Genomic DNA, 11,852 nt, shown 5'->3' on the forward strand with positions numbered 1-11,852 from the left:
GAGTGCCCTAAACGAAAGAGCAGGAAGTTTCCCAGGTTTGAAGATGGCGGCTGAAAAAGATCGTGTGGAGACATCCAGAAGGAGAGGACACCGGCTACAGTAATTCCTATGTTTATTTCTGCATTTGGAACTGGTGTTTTAATTGTTTTGTTTTATGGCAAGCGGTACTGAATGCAACATATACTCAGTTCAATTCCTTGGAAGAGGAATGAGATAGATGATTACACCAGTGCTTCTCAGCACTGCCTAACTACTGTTTCATGCCCATGAAAAAGATGTTCCCTCTGCCTGCCGGAGTACATGTTTACCTGTTGTGCTACCATTTTTAAAAGAGTGTTTCAGGTAGATGCTGCCAAACTCCTCCAGATTGCATGAAATTGAATCAGTTTTACGGGATCTTTTGACTGAGGTGGAGGCTTTAAAATGCTGTTAGTAGCTCGTTAGTTTTCCCATTGCCTGGTACACTAAGGAGCAACACTTGCTGCTTTTGTGCAGTCCCTCCTGTGCTAAGTGTTTAAATGCACTGCTTTGTACTTGTTAGGTAGTGACTCAGTCACTGATACATTGCACAATGGCAGGGTATTAATTGTTATGGGGAGTAGTGTTTATCAGAGCTATAAATTCAGGTTGAGATTAGAAGATCTTTATAGGCTACTAAAAGATGGATCGGTGTTCAGAGAGATCAGTACAAGGATTTTATGTGTAGGAAGAATACTGGATTTTTATTCTGAGGCTGAAAAATAGTTTCAGGACTTAATGAGCTTGTTAAAGACAGCGCCTGCTGCTTAGTGCAAAAGCCTATGAAATTGCTTTATTATTTGATGCCAGCTCAAAGAAGAGTCAGTTAAAGAATTTTTGTTCATTTCTGTAAGTGAGATTTTAGTAGATCAGAAAGAAGTTTTAAGATATTTTTCTATTTTTAAATTCTAGTTGGTTTTCTTTAAGGGGAATAATCACAGTAGCCATCATGTTAAAAAGACATTCTCTGTCACATACTTTCTGGTACAAGTTACTCCTAGTGGCCACTAACATGCTTTACCATTTGTAGTAGGATTTTTGTGTAGTGTTTAATATCACTGTATTTATTTTTTTTTTTTTAAGCAAATCTACTTTGCCCATTTGGTCCAACTTCACAAAAAATAGCCCCCCCTCTTTTTCAAAACACTCACTAATTTTCAATATACAGGTGGCAGATAATGTGGCTATGGATGCTGCATTTCTACTTTTGTCTTGCTATGGTGGCCTGCCCTAAGAATATACAATACAGAGTAGCAAAGGTTAAAATGAAATGTGTGCTGTGAATAAATACATTCCGAAGTCAGATTCAGTCATGCTGCAGTTTGATTTCACTGAAGGTACAGCAGCCATAAGTAACAGCAAATAACTATTACTTATTATTTTCAAATCCTTAATGTCTGTAAGTGCTTTCCAAAACAAATACACTGGCATGTCTTCTTGGTAAGATTAGATAGATGAATTTTAGACATGATGTCATAAAGGATGTTTGGAAGGAGAGTGTGACTGTGATATCAGAAGAGAAGGGCTGAGAATTTGAACATGCAAAAACTGGTTTTCTGGGGAGACAATTTTTCTTTGGACTTAATTTGCAGAGTCAGCAGCCTGTAGAGGTATTTTGCCCTAGAAAGTATATAGTTATCCTGGCTCCTATGCCAGGGCCTTAATCAGACACACTTTACAAGCAGCTGTAGTGGCTTAAGATGCTACTGCTTTTTTGGTGGAGGTTTCTGCCCCTGCAGATTTCCTAGCAGAATAAGATCTCTAAACTCACAATCAGCTGAAGGTGGGGCTGGTCTCAGACTCTGTTTTGTCTGCAGCTAGGCTGAGTTCAAAAGTTCCTGCTCTGGGCCTGGCCTCAGTGTTTTCATCACAGCACTATTCAGAACTCTGTTAGGAAAATCTTGGTTATAAAATTTTCCACACATTTGTTGAAAATAACTTTTACCCAGCTGCCCCTCTAAATATTTGCCATAAAATCTGTGAAGAAGGGGGGGGCACACTGGGCCTGCTGGAACAGCAAGTGTGGTCAAGTGGAACATCTTGATTCAAAATCACAAATAAAACAGCCTTGATGACTGCTTATGTACATTCCAGAATGTTCTCCTTTAACAAATGTTTTGTTAGAAATCATTTCCAATACCAGTCTTTTTTTTAAACACCTGCTCAACTTGGTCAAGACAGTGAGCAGTGACAGAAGAGAGTATATAAGAGTGAAGTATGAAAAGCTGTGAGAGCGATCGTGAGAATTCTAGTAAAAAAAAGGATATTTGTAAAAGTAGCCTTTTTTATAGCGTGACAGGATGTTAACTTGGCAGATGGAAAACAGGAGTTTATCACTGAAGAGTACTCCCTCTGAAAGATGGAACTCTGTGGTTCTAGTTTACCACTACATATGATAATTTTTGATGAAGCATTATGTGTTTCCTTCCTTCAGCAGTCACTGGAACAATTAGCAAATGAAAACACTCTGTTTTGCATCAAAACTTGCTAACAGATTGGAAAACCAGAATAAGATAGCTTCAGACTTGGTTAATTTTGATATGTGAATTTTAACTTCAACAATTATGTCTGCCTTCTATCAAGAACTCACATTTTGACATCCTGAATATCAGAGCGATTTGGCTTTGACTCTGTTGCTCTGTTCCATCCATAGTTACACAGTTAAGGAAAACCTATTTACATAAAAGTAGTGGTGTGTAGAACTACAGTTTCTAAAAGGAAAATAAGCCAATTGGCTTGATTTATTGTTTCATTGTGACTAATTATTTTGAAGTTTTAGATACTCCAGATGGATAACTTAAGGTGCCAGATTATGACCTGGCAGTTAAATTGTGAATACATAGTGCTGCAGAGGAATAACAGATCCAAAAACCAGTCACCTGCTATTTCTGAGCTAACACATTGATTTTTCATATACTGGAATCATAGCAGATGTAGCTCTAAAAACCTTACAGGCAAATTTACAGTAAAGAAAGTTCCTTCCAACTAATCTTGCATTCCATGTAGCCATGGATTTCATGTAAAATGGGGAAGTACCTCATATCGTAAAAGAGAGCACAGATGAGCTAGTTTTCCAAGGCTTTCTGCAATACAAAATTACATAGAATCTTGTGTTATTTCTGGGTTTTTTGGGTATTAATCACAAAAGCATGTTTCCTGTAAAAGTATACTCACTGATGGGAGTAAATATGTTGTTGGGTTTTTTTTATAACTTATTAAGATCTAGTGCTAGAAATTATGCATCTAGACTTTCAAATTTCTTTATCTACTTCTGTCAAGTAAATGCAGACAGTGTCTGTTTGTTAAAGATCAAACAAAATTTATTAACTCATTTACTAGCTTTGTTGAGAGCAATGCATTGAACCACTGAGTCAGGTCCCTCCCTCAGTTTTCTCATATATTCCATCAAAATCTCTGATTTTTAAGTATCTGTTTGTTCATGCCTTGTATCTGTGCAGTTAAGTCCATTCTGCACTAAATATGATTGGGCTGTATCTTCATGGAGGAAAACACTGCTCTCATTGAAGAGTATACTAGAGGGAGCTTGTTTATTTTCATCTTGGTAATAAAGAATTGTATAGCTATTGCCCTGCTTGTATGCTGAATATGGATTATGTCTTGTGGAGAGAAAGTTAGAAGTGATAAGGGTTCAATCAAACTCTCTTGCCTACATTTACCAACTTGGGAAAGGTTGTGAAAAGAGTGGCATTTAATCTCAGTGAGAAGCACTCTAATTTAATTTTTCCAAGTATCAAACAGGGAGGTATTCTGTCTGCTTTTACAATGGACCATACATAAATGTGTAATGCTTAGGGATAATTTTCATGATCTAATTCTTACAGTTGCACTAACAGCTGTTGTAAATAAGTTGTGGTTGTTCCATAAGGTCTTAGAAAAGTGTCAGAATTGTATTTTGTGTAAGGAAGAGTATTTTTACCAGTAGTAAGATTCTAAAATAGCTATGTCATTCAACAAGGTAAAATACCATTATCTTGCAAAGCAAGAGGTTTAGGAGTTCTCCCCATACAGGCCAGTTATCCAGCAGTCAGTGTTGTACTTGAAGTGTTGCTGTGGGATGAGTGACTATAGCACTATAGTACATGCAAAGCAGACAGTGCAATTTGGGTTTTGATAAAATGTATTAAAACAAAATGAAACCAACAGATTTGAGTCTGAAGGGGAAAGAACAGGAGAATATTTGGTTTTAGTATAATGGGAAATAATGTAATCAAGAGTTGCACTGTTAAATGGTTCTTTTAATCTCTGAGTATTTATCAAAATGCACATTACAGTACTTAGAAGGTTGTAAGCATTATAATGTAAGAATTATAAGGTTGCTCTGTCCCATGTGGATGCAGTCTTTTGTACCTGAAGAGCCTTTTTTTCTTGCACATTTCAATTCAGCAATACTGCTGAGTATTTAATTTATAAATGTAAGAAATTGAAATGAAGATAAGGTGGTTTATTTTCAATTTTTTTGAAGTGCTATAAGTCTCATGAATCTATGAGGGCAGGAGGTTCTCTTAGTACCATTGACTGCAAAATTAATGTGAGCAGCTTTGAACCTGGGACTGAGCTTCCAGTTTCTTCCTAGTTTTGGGGTCCTTAAGGGCAATTAAAAAACAAAAGCTGATGTCTGCTAATGCTATAGTTGACTTCAGGTGGATTTTGGAGTTATGTTTCTAGTTCCCATTAGTTGTCTGGGAGTCCATCCATGGTGGGAACAGTACTTGTCATAGGAAGCAGTGGAAGGTCGAACCGATAGTGAAGTATGGAGGACAAAACTGAGGAGGAAAGGAGAGATCTAAGCCTAACTTGAGAGGGTATTGAGTCAAATTGTAAGAGTGAGGAGTGTCTTAAGAGTATGAAGCAAAGGAAGGTGGAGGCATGTGAGTCAGGGATGGTGCAAAATGCAGCCACTTGTGATGGTGATACGTGCTGCTGTTATCTTCTGTTGCCATTCTATAACTGCCCAAAATAACCGGAAGCTATTGCATTAGCAGCTTTGTTTTTCTTTCCTATTCTTGGAGGACTGCTGATACTGAGTAGAAAATGGTAAACCACATGTAATTTACAGATCAGATTGGTACACTAAAAAATAATTAAGTCTTCTCTGTTATCTGAGGCACAGGAAGCAGTACTAGCAAAATACATACAATACTCTCAGGAAATCATGTATGAATGCACACAGTTTTAGACAAAATAAACAAAATCTGCTACTTTTTATTAAGTTCCTTTCTTGTAGTAAACTTTCTTATACTATGAGAAGAAAGGTTTTACCATTTTGCACAGACCTTTTTATCATTTTTGACTGGTCTAATCTTTGCTAATCTTGTAACCTCTTATTGCAGCCTAATTGTATTACCTGCAGTTTGCTCTTTTTTCTTGATGTGGAAATGTACCTCTCTCCCATTCCTGTTGAATGAAACATGGCTGGTTTTAATTGAACTCTCAGTTCTTAGCTAGTTTTAATCAGTGTTGTTTTATTAACAGAAATGGAAACATAGCAGTTCTTTCAGGATGATGAGATTTTGATTTAATTTCATTTAAAGACAACAGGTGATAGGATACTTCATAGAACTGTGCAGAACTGGATAATACCAAACCATTGCACCCATATAACTAACTGAGTAGGAAAAAAAATTTTTCTGTGCAGGTTTTTTTTTTACTTTTGAGTTATGACAAAACCAAAACACAGTGCGTTGCAATCCACAGATAAAAATGTTGCATGAAACCCACAGAAACCTAAGCTTGCAAATGTCTCATAATTTTGGGAAGCGAAGACAGTTCATATATTGCCCAGGAATTTGCAGCCTCAGAAATTAATCTGGCTCCTCACTGGCAAATTCCTGGTAGACTGGTATGAATAAATGTTACTATAATATGGTTTCAATGTATATATTTTATTTTTTTAGATTTGTATAGTGAGGGGGAAATGTTTCTTGGTAAAGAAAGTTACTTGTGTATTTTACACATCTTGAGAGAAGAAGACTCTGTAGGAAGATAGCTAAGAGGCAGAAAATGTGACAGTCATCTCTAAGCAATCACGGACATTATATGGTTTTGCATAGGTTATCTACATAGCAGTGACTGTTGCTTGCAGAAGTATCAGAACGGAGTAGTTGAATCCGTCCATACATTTATTTATAGTCATTCCATTGTGTTTAAGGACCCTAACATATTAAGGATCTTTTTTTAATCTCCTACTTTATTCAGTGAAGATGTAATATTTCCTAGGGGGTTAAAAATGAAAGAGTCCAAATGTTTCACATTCCTGTAATGGGATGTTAGACTATTTGCTGAGCAAGCTAGATCATTGTACGTGCAAAAGCAACTTCTTTCAGTTTGACTATGCCAGTGTTTTGGTGATGGCAAATTCCCATGGAGCAAGTGCCTGTGCTCTCTTCCTTCTTTGCATTGATTTAGCATTACTCATAGGACAGCCTTAGTGCTCTACTTTTATATTCATTTTTTGGATTGCACATGCTGTATACTGACAACAGATACTTATAGCTTCAGGTTGTTCTGATGTTGTTCTTATGTGATGTTTTTTGTCATCTAATTGAGGATGTCTTTATGTATAGGAAAGAGACACTGTTGCTTGGTCAGAGTTAAGTGTAGGTCATACAGCTAAGGAGCTGTGAAACTACCACAGTAGAGTATGCACAGGAGATAATATGAGGCTCTAGTTTCAGACTTTTCAAAAACTTCATTTTTTGAAGTGTATACTATGTTCACATATTTCCTGATGGTGCTTGGCTCCCATGTGTCAAACCTGCCAAGAGGGCGAGAGTAGGTAACCTAAGGATTTCCAGAGCAGGTATATGTAGTTCTTTATGTAGATTTGTGTTGAACCATCTTCTTTATGTCATTAGTATCATTATATCATTAAAGGGAACAGAGGACCCCATATGGCAGGTTGACCCTCATCATAGAGAAGTCTGTAGTCTTCTGGAGCTAGAATCAGGGATATCAATAGGAAACTCTCCAGCCTGGTATGTATGTCAGACTACTACGATCTACTGATCTTCCAGACAGGTGGGGAAGAAGCTGCATCACATAGTCTGAGAGGAATTAAGAGCCTTCAGGGCCTTGAGACAGTTAGGGAAAGTCTCTGGGGTGCAAGCTATTGTCTCTTTCCTCCTTTCAGTTGCAGGCAATGACATGGGATGCAATAGAAGGATCCAGTCTGTAAATACCTGGCTCAGGCATTGGTGCTATAAGCAGGGCTTTGGGTTCTGTCATGTCACAGTTTAATGCTGTGCCAGCAATTAACCGAATGACAGATGCTCTCTATTAATCCCCCTCTCTGATAAAGAAGAGAGAGATTTTTGGTTTAGAAACTAAACTACACAGCTTTAATGAAACAGTAATGACAAAAAGGGGAAATTATTAAATATACACAAATATACAAAAAAACAATGCCACGTTCCTCCCCCTTTCCACCAGAAATGCTGACATTACCACCAGGGCAGCCCTGGGAAAGTCCAGGCTGGACTCCTGGAGTCAGCAGCAGTCAGGAGCTGGAGGCAGGAACACACAGATTCAGGCTGGCATGGATTAGGACCACAGGCAAAGGAACAGATGGAATCCTCCCAGGATGTAAAAGCAAACAGGAACAGGAGAAGAACGGCACAGGCAAAGGACGAAGAAGAGGAAGGCCAAAGGAAGGAAGGGGCTTGACCCTTGTGATCCCTCAAATTTATACTGAGTATGATGCGTATGGGATGGAATACTCTCCTTGATCAATTTTTTTCATTTATCTTGTACTCTCCTCCCTAAAGTGCAGTTGCAGGTGTGACCTCTTTATTCCTTTTCTCTTTCTGGATCATAAGATGTTCCTCAGAACTGAGCAGTGGCCTCGGTTCTGCATACCATTCTCTAGCCATAACTATGAACATTGAGCGTTATCAGACCTAGAAGCAGACACTGACTGAAAAACTTGCTGTTAATTTCCTTACAAGGGACTTAGCTGAAAGCAAAATTACAAGACCGAAAATTACCTTTATCCTAGTCCAAACCAGGACATATGATCATGTCTGGTTTTAGAAGACACCAGGCCTGATGGTAGTACATGGGAGAGGCTTATCTTCCAGGAGAAAAAAGGTCCTAGGACAAGAATTAGGAGGGCTCATTTGTACAGCTTTAAACTAGATTTGAATGGAGATAGAGTTGTAACTCGGTTTCCAACAGTGGAGCAGTGTTCTAGTGTTAATGAAGAACATATGACCTTCCACCATGCCAAAGCTGAATCAGTGTGCTCATCTCCCTTTCTGAAATGCACACAGAATGGGAAATAAACAGGAGTCAAGGTGCAGTCAAGGGGTTCTGATCTAATGGCAAGTACACATATATGGTGGGGCAGTTCTCATGACTGGAATGTGGTCATGGATGACTATGTCCTTTTTAAGAAAGACTAGTCAACAAGACAAGGTGGTGGGAGTTGCTCTTTATGTGAGAGAGGTACTAGAATGTATTCAGTTCTGTCCGGGAGTGAATGGGGAGTGTGTTGAGAGTTTGTGGGTGCAAATAAAGGGGCAGGCTGGCATGGGTCATACTGTTGTGGGTGTCTATTATAGGCCACCTGATTAAGACAGTGAAGTAGATGAGGCCTTCTACAGGCAGCTGAAAGCTGCCTTGCAATTGTAGGCCCTGGTTCTTAGTGGGTTTTTAACTACCCAGATATTTGCTGGAGGGCCTGCTCAGCAGCCATTCACAGCTCAGGAGGTTTCTCCTGTGAACTGATGGTAACTTCTTGATGCAAATAGTGGAGGAGCCAACTAGGGGAGGAGTGCTGTTGGATCTTATACTCAGTCACAAGGAAGGTCTGGTTGAAGTGGTGAAGGTTGAGGGCATCCTTGGTTGCAGTGACCATGAGATTGTGGAGTTCAGAATGTTATGCAGTAGGAACAGAAAAGAAAAAATTTGGCCTTTTTAAGCTATTGTTTGGGGAAATCCCATGCAGTAAGGTACTAGAAGGTAAAGGGGCCCAAATTGGTTAACATTCAAGGACCACTCCTTCCAAGCACAAGATCAGAGCATCTCCGTGGGTAGCAAATCAAGAAAGGCCAGGAGACCCACATGGTTAAAGAGGTAACTTCTGGGCAAACTCAAGTGGAAGAAGAAAGTCTATAGATCATGGAAAAAAGAGCTGGCCACTGAAGCCAAAAAGGCCTAGTAAAACTGTTTAGAGACAGAGTTTTAAGCCTTTAAACAGCAAAGGTATTTATTTGCGGATCCAGGGAACTCCCAGCTCTCGCTGGACAAAGAGTTCCGAGGGTTAAGGGAAAGGGTTAGGGTATTTATACAGTAAAAGGGGAGGTTACAACATCATTACATTCTCAATTCTTGCTGACTTCATTATATTGTTACAAGGTGATATCAGACTCTATCCATAACTTTCTTCTTATTTGTTGGTGGTGACATCCTTTATGTTCCATAACTTTCTTATCTGCTGGTGGTGGCATCTTTATGTCCTTCATGTGAAGATGTTCACATTCTTTGGTGCCCATCTGGCACCTAAATGGTCTTGGCCTACACTTTTAATTATCTTTGAGACAGAGGCTAATCTCGTTCTGGCCTTGTGTTTGGTTACATTGTTCTAGTAGAAAATTACACGTCTCAGCTGCTTTGTTCACTTCTTTCTCAGTTTAACCCTAAATTTTACTGGTTATGAATACTAACATTTTACAAGTTTTAATTCTACATAAAGTAGATTCACACAAACAGCTTGGCCTGCTCTCCTCTCCTTACAGGAGTTAATCCTGTCAGGATCTTTCTCTTTTTCACCACTTGAGAGGACTGTAAGACTGTTGTCAGGAGTGTTGGGAGGCAACTAGGAAAGCTAAGTCTTCTTTGGTATTAAGCCTTGCAAGAGAGGCCAAGGACAACAGAAAGGGCTTCTTCAAATGTATTGCAAAGAAAACTAACACTAGAGGCAATATAGGCCCACTGATGGATGAGGTGAGTGCCTTGGTGACAGAGGATACAAAGAAGGCACTGTTACTGAATGCTTTTGTCTCTGTCTCTGACAGCTGGAGATTGTCCATAGGAGCCCCAGACCTCTGAGGCCTCAGAGGTAGTCAGGCTAAAGGAGGAGTGTGCTGGATAAAGGAGAAGTGTACTAGGTAAAGGAGGAGTATGCCTTGGTTGGTGAGAACTGGGTTAGGGATCAGTTAAGCAATCTGGACACCCGTAAATCCATAGGTCCTCATAGTATGCACCCGCAGGTGCTGAGGGAGCTGGCATAAGTCATTACTCTCCCCACCGCCTTTTGTAGGTTGTGGGGAACAGGAGAGGTGATTGAGGGCTAGAGGAAAGGAAATGTCACTGTGATCTTCAAAAAGGGTAAGAAAGTGGACCCTGATAACTATAGACAGGTCAGCCTCATGTCCATCCCTGGAAAGGGGATGGAACAACTTAACTTATATTCAGCACTGTCTCTATAGGCATACCAAGGACAAGGTCATTAGGAGCACTAAACATGGTTTTACCAAGGGGAAATCATGTTTAACCAACCTGATAGCCTTTTATGAAGACATAACCAGATTGATAGATAATGGTAGTGCAGTGGATGTGGTTTATCTAGATTTCAGTAAAGCATTTGGCACCATCTCCCATACCATCTTCGCAGCTAGAACTGAGGAAATGTGATCTGGATGACTGGATAGTGGAGTGGATAGTGAACTGAGCCCTGGATTCATCTCTGCTAGTTGCTAGGTAGTAGTGCCAGTTGATGATGAAGGTAAATTCGCTTTGCTGGAAGCCAATATGGTCCTGTTGAGAGAGAAACACAGCCATAACCATGACCCCTGGTCAATAGTGGTACTGGACCCAACCATTCAATTGCCTGATGAAAGATTACTATTGGCTTTCAATAAATCAAATAATGGGGATAATGTCTCAGTAGAGATATCAAGCAAGGTGTTACCTAGTTTATTGTCCTTAATAATTTTTGCATTCAAAGGTCATTCAGAGTTTGGATATTGCATTCAATTGTCAGTTTTTGTGGGGAAACCCAGATTTCTGTTAGTTTCCATCCCAAGTATTTCCAGGGTGGTTCTGACTGAATTTTTTTCAGGAGCTATCCATAAGCCATAATTTTCCAGACATTTGGTAAGTAAAGGTAAACATTTTTGAATTTGACCTTCATCACTTGCACAAAGCAAAATATCATCCATATAATGAGATATAGGATGAGCTTGATGAACTGGTTTCAATGCTGAATGCACAACATACCGACAAATTGTAGGACTGTTTTTCATACCCTGTGGCAACACTGCTCGTTCATAACTCTCCATAGGAGTTTGACAATTTGCAGAAGTAGCCAAAAATGCAAAATGTTTACAACCATGTTCATGTAAATAAGAGATAAAAACCCAATATTTAAGACCAATAATATAACATTGCCAATTATTGGGGAAAAAAACCAATGTGGTACGCATAGCCATAACGCTTGAGATTGAAAGTCACAGTCTTTACTGATTGACCTAGCAAGCAAGAACATAGAGCAGAGAGAACAGCGCAGGGAAACACCATGGGGGGAGGTGGGGCCAGGGGAAGGGGTGGAGTGAAGGGGAGGCGAAGAGAAAGATTGCAAAGAAAGGAAAAATTCCACACAGGACAACACTCCGTCCTTGGCTCGGCAGAGGCCCCGGGAGCCGCGGCGGCTCCAGTGCGGGGAGAGCGGAGAAAGAGGTGGTGGCAGTCGCCCCCTCTGGCACCCGGCGCTCCGCCGCAGGGCAGCGGCCGTACTGCTGCGCTATCCCTTGTCAGGACTTTCTGGGAAGGTTCGGGCATTCATGGCGTGCGGCAGCACATCAGTCCAATTTTTA

The sequence above is a fragment of the Heliangelus exortis genome, chromosome Z, assembly GCF_036169615.1.
Source record: "Heliangelus exortis chromosome Z, bHelExo1.hap1, whole genome shotgun sequence".
Taxonomy (NCBI): domain Eukaryota; kingdom Metazoa; phylum Chordata; class Aves; order Apodiformes; family Trochilidae; genus Heliangelus; species Heliangelus exortis.